This window comes from Anabrus simplex, chromosome 13, assembly GCF_040414725.1.
Source record: "Anabrus simplex isolate iqAnaSimp1 chromosome 13, ASM4041472v1, whole genome shotgun sequence".
NCBI classification, from domain to species: domain Eukaryota; kingdom Metazoa; phylum Arthropoda; class Insecta; order Orthoptera; family Tettigoniidae; genus Anabrus; species Anabrus simplex.
Genome location: NC_090277.1, coordinates 79,093,554 through 79,115,878, shown reverse-complemented (window position 1 = coordinate 79,115,878; position 22,325 = coordinate 79,093,554).

The following is a 22,325-nucleotide window of genomic DNA, read 5'->3' as shown; positions in this document are numbered from 1 at the left end:
ACAGGGCAGGGTGGCATGGAGAGCAGCATAAAACCAGTCTATGGACTGGTGGCTTAAACAACAACAACAACAACAACAACAACTACAACAATAATAACACACTCTTTTAAAGTGTATTTTCATTTCAGAATATCACTCACGCCACTGCCATTCGAATCTTGTTAGCCAGTTTCTGATTCGAAGGCTTTGAAAGCCATGATTTTCTTTAAACTTTTATAAGATGCTCACAATTTTTATTATTTTATGAACGATGGGGTACTTTTCTACAGGAACTCTCTCCACCTTCGGTTATTTACTCATCATTATGTTTCCTGAAATTTATAAGGAAAGGGACTTCAGATATGTAGAAAGTATAATTTCAATTTCGTGCATAGCTATACAAATGTTTAATATAGCTTCGCTTTGTAACACGGCATGTATCTAATCTGTGAGCGCTTTTGTCCCAGATTTCACGAATCATATCGTATCATACCACGGCGAATGATTGTTACTGCTTATCTTATCCGAACTCGTAGTTCATTTAAGACTTGCAGGAAGAGCTGGAAGAAATACTTATTTTTTAATATAGCCCCCACATACAGATATCAAAGGGCGCCGGATCGGGTGATCTTGGCGGCCAGGCTATCGAACGTGTAAGAGATCCGCCACAGTTAAAAGTATTTCATGCACTGTGTTCTACCGAAGTAGATTGCTGTAACTGGAATGAATTATCTTCAGTACTATCTAATGGCGCAATTGAAAGGAGACATGAAAAGAGAGTTTATTTTCCAGTAGCATGATGCGCCTCCACATTTCCATCATGAGGTTACATCTTACCTCATTCGCACCGTGACGTGGATTGGATGTATTAGTACAAACACGCAAGTGAAACATCAGTCTTTGAAGAATAAATGTTGGTTTGTGATAAATTAATTAACTGAGTCACTAGGTAATTAAATTACCATCACTCCTTTTCCTAAGAAAAGCGAGAAATTTAAACACTTGATTTGAAACTCGTATACTCATATACTATCAGTAAAACTGTACGTTTGTTGACATAGGACTTTTTTTTTAAAGGTCGGTAGGTGTAGAGTGGCTCTCGACCCTTAGGTGGCTACGGCTAGTCCGTGGTCCAACAGCTCTGCACACTGACCGGCCAACCGAGCAGAGGAGGGGTGGCCACGGCTCTACCGTGGCTCTACGCCTCTGCATTCGGGAGACGGGACAGGGCTGGACCTCACGGCTGGCCCCAACCGTCAGCTGTCCTAAGAATGCTTTTTCGTGGGTTTTCCATTCTCTTGCACTAAGGCGAATGTTGGGACAGTTCGTAGTATAGGCCACGGCCACCAACCCCCCCCCCCCCCCACCTTCCCCGCCTTCTCCGTGCATCTCCTTCACCGTAACAAATCTTCCGGCCTGAGAGACGGCGTCATCGTCTAGGAGGCCCACTTCCACCTGCAGGGGAGGAATAAAAACATTTAGTAGTAGTTTTTCAAAAAGTATAATGAGCCCTCTACTGGCTTTTTGAGTTCGTGATGGGAATTTCTGGAAACCCTATATAATGCAGTTTATATATGGAGGGAGAATTGAATTGCTTGTGGAGCTTAAAGGTTGAAACTAACAGATGTATTTATATATTCCTGGCATTTCTGTGCACGTACCCTTATAATCTACAATACACTACTTGACATGAAATGCATTTGCGTATGAAATACCTTTCGTATTCATAATTACTATTCTAAACAGTGTTTACTGTTCTCTCGAGGTGGGAGAAACTTTATTTACAGTCTGTGTCTTTCACGGTTCAATTGTTTCACACTTTGTCACACGCCACAAACATTAAATAGCAGCACACAATGTAGACAATTTGGAAAAGTTCTTTACAGAGCTTGAAGTGCTTGCTTCTCATTTACATTTAATGTTTATTTATTAAAAATAAACTCGCCTCTAAAGAACGTTTGATGTTTGTTGGTTAAGAGGACCGACTGCCCTTGTTATAGAATCTCGCTTTTGAAAGAGTGTTGATATTTCATTAAATTCCGTACGTTACATCGAAAGAAACGAGTGTATTGAGTCTATCAGCGGTGATTCGTTAAAGCGTGAAAAAATACTAGAGTGAAGTTTATTTACGAAGGAGGCAGAAATGTTACGGTACATTTGTATTGACAATATGTTCTGTTTGACCTGCGGTGTCGATTTCTTTTGAATAAAATCACGGATCAAAGAAACAAAATTAACTATTTTCTGTACTCAATATTTGAAAGAGATGAAGGAGAACTACAATAGATGTGGCGTTTAATGAAACTGTATACAATGAATAGAATGTATTCTGTCGGCAGCCCTGAAGATGGTTTTCCGTGGTTTTCCATTTTCACACCAGGCAAATTCCGGGGCTGTACCTTTGTTAAGGCCACGGCCGCTTCCTTCCACTTCCTAGGCCTCTCATATCCCGTCGTCGCCATAAGACCTATCTGTGTCGGTGCGACGTAAAGCAAATAGCAATATATATATCTAACTAATATATGTATCTAACTAATGAACTAAATAAATTAGCCGTCCCTACAATTCGATTCAGAGTTGCTTTCACATCCTGCAGAAGCCGATAGAAGTAAAATTTCTCAGTTCTAGTCCTTCAATCAAGCAACTCAATGTTGAAAACATCCTAGGGATTAGATGCTAAGGAATTTTAGGTAAATAAAATATAATAAAGTATGAGAATATATTCTATTTATTCTTAAAACTTAGTCTTTTTCTTAATCATCGTTATCCGGTCGATTAGATTAGCAGTTTGCTTTTCTCTACCACTACGTGATTATATGTACATAACTTAATTTCACTATTTACATCACAAACGAGCCTCCGTGGCTCAGACGGCAGCGTGTCGGCCTCTCACCGCTGGGTTCAGTGGTTCAAATCCCGGTCACTCCATGTGAGATTTGCACTGGTCAAACCGGAGGCGGGACAGGTTTTCCTCCGGTTTTCCCTGTCATCTTTCATTCCAGCAACACTCTCCACTATCAATTCATTTCATCTGTCAGTCATTGCCCCATAGGAGTGCGACAGGCTTCGGCAGCCGGCACAATTCCTATCGTCGCCGCTAGGATGGGGGCTTTATTCATTCCATCCCTGACCCGGTCAATGACTGGAAACCAGGTTGTAGGTTTTCGTTACATCACAAAGAAGAAGCAAAAGAATCTTATGCACACCACACTATGCCCCACATTTCTCTTCTTTGAATCCGTGGTTGTAACCCAGTTAATTACTGGCGTGCGACCTCCGAAGAGGCGTGGGGCAGTCTTTTGAGTTGACTCCTGTAGGCGACCTGCGTGTTGTGAGAATGGGCCCTACTAATGATGAATTATACACACTTAGTCCTCGAACCATAGGAATTAACCAAAAGGTTACAATCCCCGACCTGGTCAGGAATCAAACCCGGGTCCCTTTGGACCGAAGGTCAGCACGCTAACCATTTAGCCACGGAGCCGGCCAGACTGTACTGTATGACTGCAGAAACATCATTCACTCAAGTGAGGATGTTATGAGCACAGTGTATTCACCCGGCCGGAAATAGGTTTGTGTACTTGAGTCCCACACAGCGTGCCAAGGGAGTGAGCAATTCAGTCCTGTAGCCTATGTCATGGCAGAATAACACCCTGCCTGGCATAAGAGGCGACCAGGGGTTCTTAACTTGGGAGAGTATGTTGGCGAACACGGGGCACTTAGCCGAGTCCTGGCATTGCTTCCAGTTACTTGCGCCAGGCTCCTCACTTTCGTCTATCCTATCCGATCTCCATTGGACAACTCCCATTCTTTTCCGACCCGACGGTATTAGAGCATTCGAGGCCTTGGGAGTCTTTCATTTTCACACTCTTCATGGCCCTTGTCTTTTCTTGGCCGATACCTTCATTTTTGGAAGTGTTAAATATTTTCCATTTTCCCCTCTGATTAGTGTTAATAGAGGGTGGTTACCCACTTGTACTCCCCCTTAAAACAATAATCACCACCAGCTATATCATGGAAATAACTTTTAACGTACGCAGTGCAGATGGAATAATAAGAAAAATCAACTGTGTGTGAATGTAATGATTTCCGTTATATTCCCGATTTTCCTCTCCGTTTCCCTGTCGGACAGTTTCCCTTTATTCAAGGTTAATTTACAGAATTCCCCGGGATCATAAAAATATCCAAGATAGGTATCTGCTTAATCTAGTTTGTTATGGGCAGATTCGACTGTAGTATGCTAACTGAAACTAAACCAAGATGCTGCAAAGCTCGCAGTTGAGATAAACAATGTTCTATAGGGAACAAGTGAGTTCCTGGGGGAAACTCTCTTTACGACTTTAGAGACCGACTTGCCTTATTTCTTACGGTATTCATAAATTGGAAGTAACAGACATGGCATTAACGAGAATGATTGCTGGTTCAAACAGGTGGAATCGATGGCAGGAAGAGATAAAGGCCAAGTTAGGAATGGGCACGATGGATGTTGCTCTTCGCATATACCGGCTTTGGTGTGAGATCCTGAGAGGCTAATGGAGGAGGATAAGTTGAGAAAGACTCGGGTGACATTGTTTAAGGCAAGATTTAAAGATAAGAGGTGGGAGACTGAAATAATCCCCAAAGATACTGTAGTTGTTAACGGCGGGTTGTGAAGGAACCTAGTTCACTGAGAGACGTTTACAGATGTATCTATAAAAGGATATTATAATAAGGAACATCACGCTTTTACAATTTAAAATATCCATCTCCTCAGTTAACTGGATCCGGAAAGTACATTCAATCTCAACCAAACCAAAAAACCAAACCCCATGGCACTACTGCTCTTCAAGGGCCTTGGCCTACCAAGCGACCGCTGTTCAGCCTGAAGGCCTGCAGATTACGAGGTGTCGTGTCGTCAGCACGATGAATACTCTCGGCCGATATTCTTGGCTTTCTAGACCGGGGCCGCTGTCTCACCGTCAGATAGCTTCTCAATTCCAATCACGTAGGCTGCGTGGACCTCGAACCAGCCCTCAGGTCCAGGTAAAAATCCCTGACCTGGCCGGGAAACGAACCCGGGGCCTCCGCGTAAGAGGCAGGCACGCTACCCCTACACCACGTGGCCGGCTGTTCAGTCTCAACAGAGTTAATTTCAGCGTTGTCATTGATACCAAACCGAGCGTCGATTAATACATTGTTCTTTTTGTAACAGACCGTACACAGGTCTTCTGTAGGTTCTAATTAGCCCACACTTGAGCTCCGCTATCGATCTCCAATTCGATTCAGCCTTCTCCGTTTAATTACATTACAAGCCCATTGTTCACGGAATTGAGCTACAGGTCTCAGTTCGATACTGGAATGAGAGCAGAATTACAGTAAGTTGTTCCTGCTTCACTTTATGTTTGTGGCTCTGGTTGGAGTTCTTGACGAGCCTCGCGATACTCCAGATACTGTTCCATTTAAGTGGGGGATGTTGCAGGGGAGCTTGCTGGAAAGTAAGGCAGCTGACAATGAGGAAAAACGGGACATTAGGAGAAAGTTAGAGGATAATGACAAGAAGACGAAGGTGCAGAGGAGGAGGAGGAGGAATAGGAGGAAGAAGGAGAAAGATATTCTCAGTAGTTCTGATTCCGCACGAAAATATAATATCGGATGAAGCAAGTAAGTACAATGGAACTTGTTAATTCGAACGTTTTAAATTAGAGTTTGTGAAAGATTTCAACGTCTCTTGCGGTTCATGATACAATCTTATAAATTCCTGTTCAATTCGAAGTAAACATACCGTACTGCAACGCTCATATTTAAAAAGAAATTATGTTTAAGGTCAGTATTCTGTACTTATCTCTGTTATAGATCTCAGTAGGGTGAATTTCTACTTCTAATTATTTTCTAACTAGTCCCGTCGAACTGGTGGTCGCTTTTTCTCTACAGATGGTGCTGAAAAATCTCGAGGTGAGTCTCTGCTTGTCCATCCGGACTACGTACCGTACAAGATTAGGCTTTTCTTTCTCATAGCTGTTGCAATGCTCTCTCAGCCTGATTCTGTATTAACCTTGCTCTTTGATGAGGCCTATGATTTTGACACAAATATATCTTATGAACGGGGGGGGGGGGGGGGGGGTCATCCGAAAATCTGTGTAACGTGACACAATAGCCTGTGTGTGACAGCATTGTAGCCATATCAACCGTGTAGGTTATATCTTATGGCTGGTTGCCATCTGAAATTAGCAGCCGTTGATGGATGGCCATGGCTGGGAGATATATTAATATTATTATTATTATTATTATTATTATTATTATTATTATTATTATTATTATTATTATTATTGTTACGGAGTATAGTGGATGTGCAGAGGTGAAAGAAGGTGCGGGGGTGAATAGGTCTCAAAATACGAAATTAAAGTTAAGATAAAATTTAACAAGGTTATATTTTCTTTTCAAGATTAAGAAGTAACAAATAGAACAGGTACTCAGTAGTCGAAACACAATTCGAAAATGTACAATTACAATGATTACAGGATTTGGGCTCCGAGAGCCAGACACACAATTCTTGAGCTATAAGCCCAACCTTACGATATACAGAATTCAACAAAGGGGCAGAAGACCCCAATCATGCCTAGGAGCACTTGCTCCTCTTTACACGGTAAAGCCTCCTCGAGGCATACAACAACTCAATTTTCAAGAAAGAGCAACTCGCTCTCAAAATTTAAGCCTATCAAAGGCCACACCAAACTCCACATTCAAGTTGTCCTCCAAGGACATGAAAACAGGGGTAAAAATACCCAACCTACTGAGGCCTATTAAGTAAAGAAACAGGTAAATTACATGGCCTCTAAAATACCAACTTGAGAGGAGGCGTTCTTGCACTCCTAATACACTTTATATAAAACCTACTTGGCACTAGGCCGTTACTGCAAGGGCTAATCCCATACTAAAGAGGTGACTTATATGAGAAGACAATTTACATTACGCTAGAAGAAACGGTTGAGAAAATAAGTTCACCTCGAAGCAATATGAGTGGGAGCTCGAGAGGGTTAAGCACTCTCTATCCCAATATGTAGTTTAAAAGATAGAATTGATACTAGGTGTTTTTACATTTTAGGGGAAAAGTTACATGGTAGAAAGGCTTCGGACCTGCCCCGAGAGTTAAACTGCTGAGCTAGCAAGAAAAGAAGTTATTAAACGCCCATTACCTGGTGGCTGAACTGCTGCCCGAAGAAAGAGGCGCTTCCCGCCCCCCGCTACGTACTTTACACACTGAATGATGTTACTGAAGTGGCGCGTAGACCCGAAAATCAGCAGTTTAAATACCCTCGGGGAAAGTTCGAGGCGTTTCAGGAATGAGAACACCCGCCCACAATCATTTTATTGGTTAATAACGAAAACCCCTACACCAGATGAAGAAGAAACACATTATTGGTGGAAAATTCATTAGAGAAATTCGGGATTGGTAAATTCAAAACAAGGGGAAAGAGCAGGGTTATACAGCCAACTTAAACAGTAACAGAAAGAAATTTAACAAGGAACAAACTTTTGAACTCAAAATTTCTCCAAAAAACAGTTCTTTCACTTCGCACTAGGGTGCACCATTGTAATTCTTCAGTAGTGTCCTCTAGAAGAGAATGTTCACACTTCTTACCACAGGCAAAACAAAAATACATCGAAAACGACACAGTTCAGAAACTTCAAAATTTACAAGTAGGGACATCTTCTGAGAAACTTGAGAATTAACACAGTAGATAAAGTTCAGGTTTCCTCCAGTAGAGGAGTTTCAACTGGCGCAAAGTTTGAATTAGCGACGTGGAGGTGTACCACCCGGTACAATTATTATTATTTGATTTTCGCAAACGGAAAAGTGGTTTCTTTTTCTCAGGATCTTTTGATCTTTCAGTTCCAGTTTTGTGAATTATTCCTTTCTGACCATGTTCTTACATTCCGAGACGTACAATAGCCTACTGATGGTCTCAGTACGAAACTCTAGGGTCCGAGTTCGAGGTATAGATCTGTACATGTTATTACAGAGTTTCTCTCCAGCTTGCTACACCTGCTGTTCATGGCCAGGTCCTCGGTATTGTTCGGTGTTATCCTGAATTGTCATTATCATCCGCCTACTCTGTCGCGTGTTAATTAGTATAGACAGTCGAATACGCGACATTGTCTAGATCTCTCCAAACCTATGTGGCTTTGTCATTGGATGCGATCCATGCAGTCCGCCGTCTCATAGAGAAGCACATTGTGGAAAGAAGACCAAATCTCTAAACCTTGCCTTTCTGGACGGAAAGAAAGTTTTCGATAAGTTGCCATATGAACTTTTCTGGAGGACACCCCGAGTACACGAATTCCCAGAAGTCTACTGTGACCGAGGTCGATAGTTGCAGTCGCTTAATTGTGAGCAGTATCTAGTAATCGGGAGATACTGGGTCCGAGCCCCACTGTCAGCGGCCCTGAAGATGGTTTTCCGTGGTTTACCATTTGCACACCAGGCAAATGCTGGGGCTGAACCTTAATTAAGGCCACGGCCGCTTTCTTCCAGCTCCTAGCCCTTTCCTATCCCATCGTCGCCATACGACTTCTCTGTGTCGGTGCGACGTAAAGCAACTTGTAATAAGAAGGTCTACTGTATTTATGATGTATCTAAATTCTGTTCCAGAATGCTACATGTACGATTCGTTGTCCAGCAGGAACTTCGCCTTCATTTCCAATCAGTGTTGGAGTCGACCAAGGTTCTGCACTTTCGCCTCTGCTTTTCATCCTGGGCATGAACAGAGTAACGCCAGACATCCAAACACCTCATCTACGGCAAATACTATATGCTGACGACGTGTCTCTTGCGGATAAATCTAATCAAAGTTTAGAAGAAAGGATACAAAGTTGGAATACTCGCATGAGTGAAAACGGCCCATGGCTCAACATTAAGAAAACAGACTACCTTGAATGTGACCCACAAATGAATTGGCAGCATGAAGATTAATGGTCAAGATATCGTTAAAACCACCCAATTTAAATTCCTCGCTTCCTGCATCAGCTCGGATGGCGAAACGCTTCTCGAGGCTTAAGCATGAATAAACTCAGCTTGGTTGAAATTACAGTAAGTCACCGCAGTTCTCTGCGAGACGATTATCTCAAGAGGAAAATATATAAATGCATGGGTTAGACCTGTTGAACTGTATGATTCAGAATGTTTGCCAGCCTCATTAATACACGAGCAAGCCCTCCGTGAAATGAAAATAATAATAATGTCGCGTTGGTCATTAGCACATACGAAACTCGACTAAGTTAGAAATGAGTACATCAGACAACGGACGAGAGTTTCACCAATTTCGGACAAGATGTTATGGGCATGTCGTAATAAGAGACAGCTGTCCAGGACGACGAGGAGGAAATCGACCACGCGACCTTCCCAAGAAACGGTGGCTTAATCATCTGAAGGAAGACATCGAGATCGTAGGTGTGAGACCTCCTTTAACAGAATCAAATGGGGAATGGCATGTAAAGTAGTGGAGTCTGCAGTGTCGCGGGAAAAACATTAAGTTGTTTATTATTATTTTCTTTACAATTTGCTGTACATCGCACTGACACATCTAGGTCTTATGGCCGTAGCCTTAATTAAGGTACAGCCCCAGCATTTGCCTGGTGTGAAAATGGGAAACCATGAAAAATCATTTTCAGAGGCAAAAAGTGAATAAGAAATGGAAGTTACAGGGAGAATACATAGAAGAGGTAGACAAGATAGAATACTTAGGAGTTGTACTAAACAGAAGAGGGGGGGGGGGTGGTTTGATTACATCAAAAAGGCAAAGTGGACAGGGGTAGCAGCACTTTCTATGGTCAAAATCTTAATTGAAAAATTCCCGGGGATAAGCTATAGGATATTGAGACTGGTGTACAGGACGATAGTAATGAGTAAAGTACTGTATAGGGCAGAAATTTGGGGGATGAAAAAAAAAAAAGGACTTGCTAAATCAAGTCACATATAACTTTAGTTTAGTAAAATATGTATGAGACTACCTCAATGCACCGCGAACGTGGGGGTGGCATTGCTATGTGGAGAATACATGGAAGTGGACTGTGCTCGGAGGGTTCTAAACTATCTGATGAGACTGAGAAGAGGACAGGGTGGTGCAGTGGTTCAGGCGGCCTTTAAGCAACAGGGAAAGAGTATGCACACAGAGAGTTGGTTGATGTTAATTAAAACTTATGTGGAGAGGATAGGGTTAAGTTATATCTGGACGGAGACATGGAAGGCTAAAGAGAGCAGGGGGCAGAGAGCGATGATACCCTGAATTAAGGACATCAAAACGCAAGGCTTGTTAGAGGAATGCGGCAAGAAAGCTTCTCTGAGTTTATTCTACAAGGCACGCCAAGTCTCTAAGATTAGTATAAAATTTGTAAATAATAGACGGAAAGTTGGTGGATAATGGGGCTGCATAAGAAAAAGGGTTGGATCAAGAGAAAAAACAACTCTGTATGTATTCTATGTGAAAAGAAGATGGACGATCTACATCTGATTGGGGAATGTGAGAAGACCGAGGTTTTGAGGAAGAAATTTTTAAATGAGAAACAAATAGCGTGGTGCAAGCATAAGGATATTCCGAGAGCTATTGCTTGATTAATTAAGTAGTGGAACAGCGAAAACAATTTAAACGAATATCTCTGTGCCGTGAGATATCTGTGTGAAAAGAAAGTGTGTTTAGAAGATTACGTAGTTGTAAATAGTGATGTAAGTGAACAAACAAATCGGTGTCTAAATAGTTAGGAGGTAGACTAGAGTCAGCAGAAAGAAAAAGGGTCTACAACACTCAGCATAAAGAGACGTGCTAACGGGGCCAAACGACAGTAGTACACTAAAATACTAGGTCGATTGGCCCCGCGCACTAAACAGATGAGCAAGCACAGCCATTAGTCTGCATAATGCTGTGCCACTTATTACACCTTACTCTGCCCATTCTTGCAGAATCAGGAGTAGCCTCCTTTTTAACATACCCTCTCACACCACTGGCGGGAGCTATTATTATTATTATTATTATTATTATTATTATTATTATTATTATTATTATTATTATTATTATTATTATTATTATTGCAAGCTGTGCAATGAGCATTGCAGTCGATATCACGTAATCACATGCAAAAACCGCGGATTATCTATTGCGAACTTTTGTAATAGTGAGAAGTGACAGTACATATGACAAACTTTGTTTATACAATGCACAATTTGTGTGCTGTATCTTTATTAATTATGATGATTAATAAAGCGTTTATTATTATTATTATTATTATTATTATTATTATTATTATTATTATTATTACTACTATTATTTAGATTTCGATATGTTGTATACTCTACTCCTTTAAGCATGCCTGTTTATTTTGTTTCATACATTGTAATAAGCCACTGTAATTGGGACAATAAGTCCTGTAGTGTGCTGAATAAATAAAATAAAGGAGTGCCGTTTTTCCGTGGTATAATGGGGCTGCCGACAGTGGGGTTTGAACCCACTATCACCCGGATGCAAGTTAACAGCTGCGCGCCCGTAACCGCACGGCCAACTCGCCCGGTATATTATTATTATTTGCGAATTCTTCCAATATTGGAAGACGTTAAACAGATAACTCAATCAATTCTCCTGCGGGTTCTTCTTGTTGATCTAATAGGCTTTCATTCTTTCCGAGAAGGCTTGTTTACGATCTTCGAACCACTTAGGTCTGTACTGTTCTTGTTGTGGTTGCTCTGATGTCGCTTCCCAGTTGTTTACTTTGTGCCTAAAGATGTCTCTTTCTAGAATGTCTGTTGAACTTATGTTTGTGTTTTTGACGTCCTTTCAAAGTTCTTTAAGCCAGGATGTTGAGTTCTTTAGTGAAGTTACATAATCTATTATCTTTTTTGTCAGACGGTTTTCTGATAATCTAGTCAGATGGCCGAAGAATTTCTTTCTTTTCCTAATGTCAATTTCGATGTTTGAGACCTTTTCTCTTGTTTTGATTGATTGTAACCTGTAACCGCCTTGGGTGTATCTTGTTCCCAAGATTTTCCTAATGATCTTCCTCTCTTCCCTTTTGATTTCTTCGAGTTTTTGTTTTCTGTTTAGTGTTAGTGTTTCACTTTCGCAAAGGAAAGTTGGTTTCATGACTGTGTTGTAATGCCGAATTTTTGTATGTCTTGATATGGATTTTTTGTTATAGATGGTTTGGACTAACCTCAATGCTTTTATAATTTTTTGGAGACGAGTTTGTTGTGAGATATTTTTAAGGCCTGTCAGTTCGATAAATTCTCCGAGGTATTTAAAGTAAGGGACCCTGTTAATTTTACCATATTTTGTTCTCGGGCTCTTGATACCATTATTATTATTATTATTATTATTATTATTATTATTATTATTATTATTATTATTATTATTATTCTCTCCTTTCTCACTTCTATGTAACCTCTTATTCACATTTATTCGCCTGTCTCATCGATCTTCTAGTCTGTATCCTGCTCTTTAACCTATAAATAAAGTCTACTAAACCAAATAAGTACCAAAAAAGTATAGAACTGCAATTTAATTGTAGGGGAACATTTGATAATAACTTCCTACAATCGAGAAAGAATCTTCCATTAAAGTCGTTCGGTTTACAAATAGAAAAAGAAGTCATCCCATCGTGACTTTTATTGAGAAACAGAAAGAATCTTTAATGAAAATTCTTCAGTTTACAAAGAGAAGATATATTAAAAAGGATATGCTATTAGTCTAGGGAACTGAACAGTCTATTGCACGCGTTCAATGTTGCATTTGTTGTACAGAAGCTGAGTAATTTCATTATATACGGTAAGTTTTATGTGTGACATGGTTAATGTTAACTTCGCCCAGTCTCTTGACCATAAGAATTGAAGTCAAGAAATATTACGTAACAGAGCGAGTTGGCCGTACGGTTAGGGCGCGCAGCTGTGAGCTTGTATTCGGAAGATAGTGGATTCGAAGCCCACAGTCGGCAACCTTGAAGACGGTTTATCGTGGTTCCCCATTTTCATACCAGGCAAATGCCGGAGCTTACCTTAATTAAGGCCACGGCCGCTTCCTTCCCACTCCTAGCCTTTTCCTATTCTATCGGCGCCATAAGACCTATCTACGGTAACTGGAAAAGAGGTGGTAGGTGTCACGAGACGAATGCGCAGTAGACTGACATGGTTGTGACGTCACTGGACTCTCCCTCCCACTAGGCTACGCATTGTTTTGCGTGTTAGTGTCGGTGTCAGTGTTTTCATTCTAAGGAGTGAAGTTCGGTACATTGCTGTTCGTCTGCAATCTGCACATACTTTCTTTAATTATTATTTCATTACTTTCGAGGTTTGCGAATGTTTTAAAAGTTGTGAACTCGTGCGTATCGTTCGTGAGTGAAGTGAATTTCAGTGCATATGTCGTGTTTGTGCTGTTACAATGCCGTACTGTGCGGTTACAGGCTGTACAAATCATCCCAAGGATGGAAGGAAACGTAAGTCGTCTTTGTATAGTCCCAAGAAACGGAACTTCGTACAAACAATGGGTAGATTTTTGTTAAAAAAAATGTTGAGAGTCTAAAATCGCACGTATATGCTTTAAACACTTTTTCCCTCTGATTTTGAAAGACATTCACAATCTTTACTGTTAGGTACTTGCTGAATAAAAGGGCACTTGTCATAGCAAAATAAGGCTTTAAGAAAAAATCAAAATTACTTTGTGGACCACTAAACAAATATTTGAGGAAAATACTTGCTGAGTGTTATATAGCGTTGTATGGCGCAGAGACTTGGGCATTGAGAAAGGAAGATGAGAGAAGATTGGAAACACTAGAGATGTGGGTATGGAGGAGAATAGAACGAGTGAAATGGGAAGACCGGGTAAGGAATGAGGAGGTATTACGAAGAGCTGGAGAATAACGAGGTATGTTGCAAATCATTAGAAGGAGAAAAATGAACTGGATCGGACACTGTTTAGTGAAAGAAGGAATAGAAGGAATGGTGAAAGGCAAACGAGGAAGATGAAGGAAAAATATCAAATGTTGGACAATATCAAAGGAAATAAATACTCGGACATGAAAAACTTGGCGCAGGACAGGCAACAGTGGAAGAGGTTCATCCCATGACAAGACCTGCCATAAGGCAGAATAACTAGATGATGATGCTGAATAAAAGGAACAGCTCCTCACTAAAACAAGTCCACACTTTCTGTTTAGAAAATTTCGAGAAATACACGTGCATAGGGCACTTATTTTAAATTCTTTCAAGTAACTGGGAGCTGTAAATACTAACATTTTCAGTATATTCGAACACTCAGAAAGATATTTAAACATTAGCAAAAGGTCTCACTACTCTGGCTTTCAAAGTAGGTCTGCAATATTTACAAAACAACACCAGTAAAATAACAAAACGAGTAGTTTTATGCAATATCTTCGTGGTTTTCACGTGCAAATATTATATTACAACATAGATGTACTTTTGATAAGGAAGATATGAGGGGCGCTCGACACACCTGGCAGACTAGAGTCCACTGACGTCACATGTTCCTGGCCGGCTGCGCGTGACACCTACCGTCTCTCTTCCAGCTACCGTGAGACCTATCTGTGTCGGTGCGACGTTAAGCCAATTGTTATGAAAAATGCGTAAGAAAGAATGAAAATAGTAAAAGTGAAGAACATGTGCACACTATAGCAATATTGTTCCTGCAATGTTATTTTACAACCGAATTCACGCATATTAAATGAATCTGCCCTTTATTTTAAATCACAGGTGTCAAAGCTTGCCCGTCGTAAGAACAGTACTCGTGCATGAGGACACTAATCTCTTTCCCTCAGTGGGCTTGCACTTCCCCACGTTGCTGAGTCAGGGCTGTATACGCTAGGCTCCAGTCACCTCTTTTGACCTACAAGTGACTGTTGGAACATTCAGCTACATAGGCTGTAGGTGGGGGCGCCTGTCGTAAGAAGCGACTAAAAGGGACCCCAGGGGCTCTCAACTTGGGAGCGTGGGTTGGCGACCACAGGGCCCTTAGCTGAGTCCTGACATGGCTTAAACTTACTTGTGCCAGTCTCCACACTTTCATCTATCCTGTCCGACCTCTCTTGGTCAACTTTTGTTCTTTTCCGACACCGATGGTATTAGAGCATTCGAGGCCTAGGGAATTTGTTATTTTCACGCCCTGCGTGCCCCTTGCCTTTCTTCGTCCGTTACTTCATTTTCAAAGTGACGGATCCCTTATTTTTTTTCTCTCTCTCTCTCTACCCCCTGTGGGTGGGGGACGCAGTTGAATAATACTCCCACAGTATCCCCTGCCTGTCGTAAGAGGCGACTGAAAGGGGCCACCAAGGGATGATTGTATTAGAACCATGAAACTACATGTGATTAGTACCATCACGCGGGGAATACCATGGGTCGCCATAACTTGCGAGTATTACCACTATATTAGGTACAGAATAGGCTTGTGATTAGTAGCAACGGGAGGGGAGTCTGTATGGGTCTTCCAGTAGCCGTGCTTAGTACCATTGTGAGAAACACCATGGGACTGGGCGTTGTCTGTGATTAGTACCCACTATATGAGGAACATCGGGAATACCGGCGTCCGTGACTAGTACACCTAGGTGAGGAACACCATGGGTTTGCTTTTCGTATGAGAAACACCATAGGTCTGCGTTACCTGTGCGAAGTACAATACTTGTGAGTAGTACCATAATATGTGGAACACCGTGAGTCTACGCTACTTTTGGTTATTACCACTATATGAGAAATGCCATGGTTCGACTTTACTAGCGATAAGTAGCATTATGAGGGGCCGATGACCTGGATTTTGGACCCCTTTAGACATCAAGCATCACAGTTTCAAGAATGTGCTTTAGAAGCAATTCCTTGGTCAGTAATAATCTTGTTTTCAGATGGTTTCTGGGAAGGTGGGGCATTGCGGGTCGGATCCACTGATTGTCTTAACTTCATATTCATCCATTCATTCTTCATCACGTTTTGAATTCTGGTCAGTGGATGATTTTGGACTTTTAAATTGTCATTACATTTCGTTCCATTAGGGGCCGATGACCTATATGTTAGGCCCTTTTAAACAACAGGCTTCATCATCATCACCATTTAATTATATATTAGTGGCCTGCCGCAGTAATAGCTCCGAACAAAGACTAAAAATGAAACTGATGATAGAGGAAGCGTGAGGAAAGCAACGGAAAAATATACTGAACTCTGGAACACATTTTTTTGTCTTTAAACTTATACTTCCGTTGTGATTGTAAATACCGGCATGGAATTTTTGAACCTTTGTAAATACAATACAGTTTACTGCAATCACCGCCCCCTGGATCCTCTTATACTGCCAGCTCTATGCGACGCTTTTTCCGAATAGGCTGGGACAAAAGTTCTCCGCTAGATGGCAGACATAGACGCACAAGGTTCTCGCATTATTATGACGACGGACTACAGAACAATATGCAGTGCAGTCATATGTTCACTGAAGCTCGTAAATTACATCAGTCATATTAAATATAGGTAAAATTACCTGTTTGAAGTCGTAGTTGGCCTCTTCATGTCACAAATTAAATGTTTTCCTGGACGAAGGCTTGGAGTGATACACCGGGTGGTTAACATTTTGTGTTCTTACCAGCGCAGTATCAGTTAATAGAGATCTTACGAACTTGATTAGGGCAATATCACCAACAGTTTGCTGATATTCTTTGACCTCACGCTGTAACAGAACACATTCTTAAAGCGAAGAAGTAGCAAGTCCTCGTATTACGCTCGTAAGTTTGAAGGGCTTCTGACAGTAGGGCACAGCAGCTTCAACAGACTCCTGCAGATGCTTCATCAGAGCAACAAAACAAATGTTTGGGGTATCGAAGTCCTCCTCTGTCCTGATGCACTGTCAGTTCCTTTTCTGATGTCGAAGCTCTTGGCAGGGAGATGTTGCTGACACAAATGACACAGTCCGTCCTCTCTTCAAGAACAAGAACCAAGTAGCCATAAATTAGGATGAGGTTGTCCAATATGTCTAAACATGAAGACGTTTGTTTTGTGATTCTGTCACAATTCTTATCAAAAGGAATCTACTATCCTCCACGGCTTTAATCACCCTCTTAAAATAAGGTGTAAAGGTTACAGACTGGAGAGTAATATGACAATAACAAACTCCTTTCTTTATTAGGACCTTCCCTAGATATAGCCGACACCCACTTTTCTATTTGGCCGTGTGGTTAGGGGCACGCAGCTGTGAGCTTGCATCCGGGAGATCGTGGGTTCGAACCCCACTGTCGGCAGCCCTGAAGATAGATTTCCTTGGTTTCTAGCTGGCGAGACCCCAACTAGAGTATGGTTCCAGTGTATGAGACCCTCACCAGGATTACTTGATTCAGGAACTGGAAAAAATCAAAAGAAAAGCAGCTCGATTTGTTCTGGGCGATTTCCGACAAAAGAGTAGCGTTACAAAAATGTTGCAAAGTTTGGGCTGGGAAGACTTGGGAGAAAGGAGATGAGCTGCTCGACTAAGTGGTATGTTCCGAGCTATCAGTGAAGAGATGGCGTGGGAGGACATCAGTAGACAAATAAGTTTGAGTGGTGTCTTTAAAAGTAGGAAAGATCACAACATGAAGATAAAGTTGGAATTCAAGAGGACAAATAGGGGCAAATATTCGTTTATAGGAAGGGGAGTTAGGGATTGGAATAACTTACCAAGGGAGATGTTCAATAAATTTCCTATTTCTTTGCAATCATTTAAGAAAAGGCTAAGAAAACAACAGACAGGGAATCTGCCACCAGGGCGACTGCTCTAAATGCAGATCAGTAGTGATTGATTGATTGATGGCGTCCGCTTCCTTCCCACTCCTAGCCCTTTCCTGTCCCATCGTCGCCGTAAGACCTATCTGTGTCGGCGCGAAGTAAAACAAATTGTATAAAAAATTAAAAAAAATATTTTCTCCTAATTCCCTTCTAGATATAATTTTATGGAATCGTGTCTCTTCTGGCTGCGAGTCACCTTGTCGAGATTTTCAGAATGGTACACAACAGTTGAATATTTCGGAGGAAAAAACCTGAATTTTCAATATACAAAAAAGTATAACTTGCACAAACGGAAGAAAACAAGTACGCTTCAAAATAACTTTTAAAATATCTGTAAGCATAAGGTGGTTACTTCATTTTACAGTTGTATACAAAATGTCACTTGTACAAACGGAAATAAACAGGCACGTTTACTCATTATACGAAATAACTTAGCATTTTGTACACATACGATCCATCCATAACACAATGCAGCACCCGTACTAACAGCGAAGAGTGCGCGTCTATGACTGCACTCTCACGGCGACTTGAAGAAATATTGGTATTCGCGCTTTCCTGTGTTAAACTACTGTAGTGGCATAGAGCATGCAATATAAGGGGATCGAGACGGTTGTGACTGCAATGACCTAAGCATCATATTCGAATAAATGACTATTTTTCGCAAATAAAGGACTTGTTGTTTGTCCAACCCTTTTCCCTACGGGATCGGGTATGAGGTGAGATGAATCTGTCGTGGCGGGTTTTTATGACCGGATGCCCTTCCTGACGTCAACCTCATCAGAGGAGTTAATGAGATGAAATGAATGACGTGATATATAATAGCAGGGAGAAGGTGAAAGCCGGTGCCGGCACATAGCCTACTCCTGTCGAATAGCACCAAGGTGTCTGCTTAAGGCTTATCGTCCCCATCCGACGGACGAATCACCATCAACAGCGTCATATGCTCTCACTCCATATGAGCACTGCAGAGAGGTTTGGAATTTAATCCAGGCTTTTGGCACGCAATCTAGTGATTAGAAATTGTATACCATCACCTCTCATACCCTGCCGGCCAACATTCTGATGGTGACATTTTTTTCGACCAACGGGACTCGAACCGGCTAACCGCCACCAGGCGGGCACGCAAATAAAGGACTTAATGAAAGAAATAACGTTTTTCTAGAATCCTGAGATGGAGACCGTCCGTTTGATGTGAAACACATATGCGTTACTATTGCAGTTTTCTCACAATATTGCGTTACACGATCAAATTATATAATGTCATTATATGGAATAATCTCTACTGTACATTTAGTGCACGGAGTACCGTAGTTATGAACATTTACACCCCTCCAGGCTTGTGCTATCTGATAACATCCAGGTCTAGCGTTCGTAGCACAGAGTTGTCAATCAGCTCGGGACCTTGACATGTTTGTAGCAAGTTTGTTTATTACTAGAGTCTGGAGTTTCGAAATAAATTTCCTCTCTAAAGATAATAATGTAAGAGCATCGAGTCTTTCTTGGGGGCTTGAATTTCTTAGAAATGTTTTCTCACCTTTAACTGTTTAAAAAACCCTCGCTCTGATGTAATGATGATGTACACGCTCTCCAAATTGTTTCAATCAAATTATTGTCACGTACGTCACGGCTCCCGACGTAAGTCTGAATTCATTCCTACAATACTGTCGTCCTAAGCCTTAAGGGCGTATCTCACTTTATTTAAATTTTCCATTTCATTTCACCATGGTAGTGTTTAACGCTCTCTCTATAGTCCGTGAAACTTTTAGTGATACGTCTATTTAAGGGAGGGGCTGCCTGGCCGAGGCGGTAAAGGCGTGCTCGGTTCGCCCGGAAGGACGTGGGTTCGAATCCCCGTCAGGAAGTCGTAAAATTTAAGAAACGAGATTTCCACTTCCGGAGGTGCATATGGCCCTGAGGTTCACTCAGCTTACACCAAAAATGAGTACCAGGCTAATTCCTGTGGGCAAAGGTGGCCGGGCGTAGAGCTAACCACTCTACCTCATCACGTGCCGAGGTTAACAATGATGGAAGCCATTACCTTCCACTCCTCCAAGGGCCTTCATGGCCTTTGCTTTGCTTTGCTCTATTTAAGGGGTTGAGAAGTAAGGAGGGAGCTAGCCTGATTCCGGCAATACTGCCAACTGAATGGAAATGAAATCTTTTTTTTTTTTTGCAAATTGCTTTACGTCGCACCGACACAGATAGGTCTTATGGCGAGGATGGGACAGGAAAGGGCTAGGTGTGGGAAGGAAGCAGCCGTGGCCTTAATTAAGGTACAGCCCCGGCATTTGCCTGGTGTGAAAATGGGAAACCACGGAAAACCATCTTCAGGGCTGCCGACAGTGGGGTTCTCCCGAATAGTGGATACTCGCCGCACTTAAGCGACTGCAGCTATCCAGCTCGGTGAAAATGAAATCTGAATTGAATCTTGAGTATGATCGATCGATATGACTTTCTAAACTGTCGTTTCCGTGTTGGAGTTCCAGGTTGTTTCTGTGATGTACCTTGATTTTCCTCACTCATGTTCAAGCTTAACCTATATTTTGACTTTGCTGTGTAAATAACAGTATTTAAAGCGTTGCAATTATACCGCCAGATGTCTCACGGCGATGCATAAGGGTTTCATATTCTTTTGTGTCAGAGGTTGCCAATACGAATCTCGAAGATAACCGAGGTCTACCGATTCAGCACCAGGGAGCCGAAGTATCACCAAAGGTTTTGCGTACTGTACCTATTTCATCAGCAAAGTAGCCGCATCTCATTTAGAAAGTGATGAAAAACTCTAGTAATTTGCGATAACTCAAATATTTATTGAAATCTTGGAAGAATTAGCAGGGTTAGGTTTTCTCTAACAATGTAGTCTGGTTTTAAACCTGAGATATAATGAAAGAAATACAATTAGTTTCGATGCATATTACGAAAACATTAAGTTTTAATTTAAAAGGAGACTTAATTTATAATTTACAAAATTGGTCATTTGCGAAATATTTGTCGTTCTTGAGATACGCTCCTTTGGCTTAGGACGGCAGGATAAATCTCTGGGCACAGGATCAAGCTGACTTCTCGATAGCAGGATCTCATTTTAAATTGTTCCCAGCTGCCCTTTCTCAGATCAATGTCTCAGACACTACTCCTACTCTTCCACGCGTACCTGCCAGTGAAACATTGCTATTGCTATACTCCACTAGAACACCGCTCTGCGTGTAAACGCAAGTGCCAGGGACTAACTATACTCTCGTCCAGCGACATAACGTTACTTGCAGTAGTGCACCGTGACAACCTTATCAATATTATTAATTCCATTTTATGGATTGTATTAGTATTTTAAAAAGTTAATATTATTTTGATGAGGCGGGGCACTGCTCCTACTGTATGTACCTTAAGACAAAACGCCACTGAGTATTTTTGGTCTTTATCTTTGTCAATAAAATCGGTCCGCTTCAGTAAGTTGAGAAGAAAAGAACCTTCATTCAAATTAAAAGCATTAGCTAAACAACCAACCGATAACAGAGATTTAACTTCATCTAGAGTTTCTTCGATCCACTTCTTTCTTTCTTTCCTTTTTGTTGAGAGTTACTTTCCATTTTCATCTCCTCTTATCTGCAATTACGGATTAAGAGATTAGAAATTCATCATTGCTGCTATTGTTTTAATTTCGTTTCATTATATTTTTATGTATTAAATATGTTTAATTGCCTTGATAATTTCAGCTTCTCAGATTCTTGGAAAGATATTTTGTGAAGTTCGCTCACAAAGGAATTACATATTAATCTTATAAATTTATCTTATGTTCACTTGAGTGTATTAACTCATTTCCTGACAATGAGAGACGCAAACTTTGTGTATTAGAAGGCTTTTTTTTAACAAGGCGGACGTTATTCTAGACAGAACACGCTAGCTTTTATTGCCCTTTCATGCTACTGTTCTAGCCTCAGTCGAGGGCCCGATAATCACTATGTCGTTTCTGATGATAATAATAATAATAATAATAATAATAATAATAATAATAATAATAATAATAATAATAATAATAATAATAATAATAATAATAATAATTTCGTGTGGCTATTTCTAGCCGAGTGCAGCCCTTGTAAGGCAGACCCTCCGATGAGGGTGGGCGGCATCTGCCATGTGTAGGTAACTGCGTGTGATTGTAGTGGAGGATAGTGTTATGTGTGGTGTGTGAGTTGCAGGGATGTTGGGGACAGCACAAACACCCAGCCCCCGAGCCATTGGAATTAACCACTGAAGGTTAAAATCCCCGACCCGGCCGGGAATCGAACCCGGGACCCTCTGAACCGAAGGCCAGTACGCTGACCAGTCAGCCAACGAGTCGGACGTTTCTGATGATGATGGTGCTGGTGATAATGATGATGATCATGCTTGTTTAAAGGGGCCTAACATCTAGGAGTTGGAATGAAGCGGCCGTTTGGCCTTAAATAAGGTACAGCCCCAGCATTTGCCTGGTGTGAAAATGGGAAACCACGGAAAACCATATTCGGGGATTCGAACCCACTATCTCCCGGATGCAAGCTCACAGCCGCGCGCCTCTAACCGCACGGCCAACTCGCCCGGTATGTTG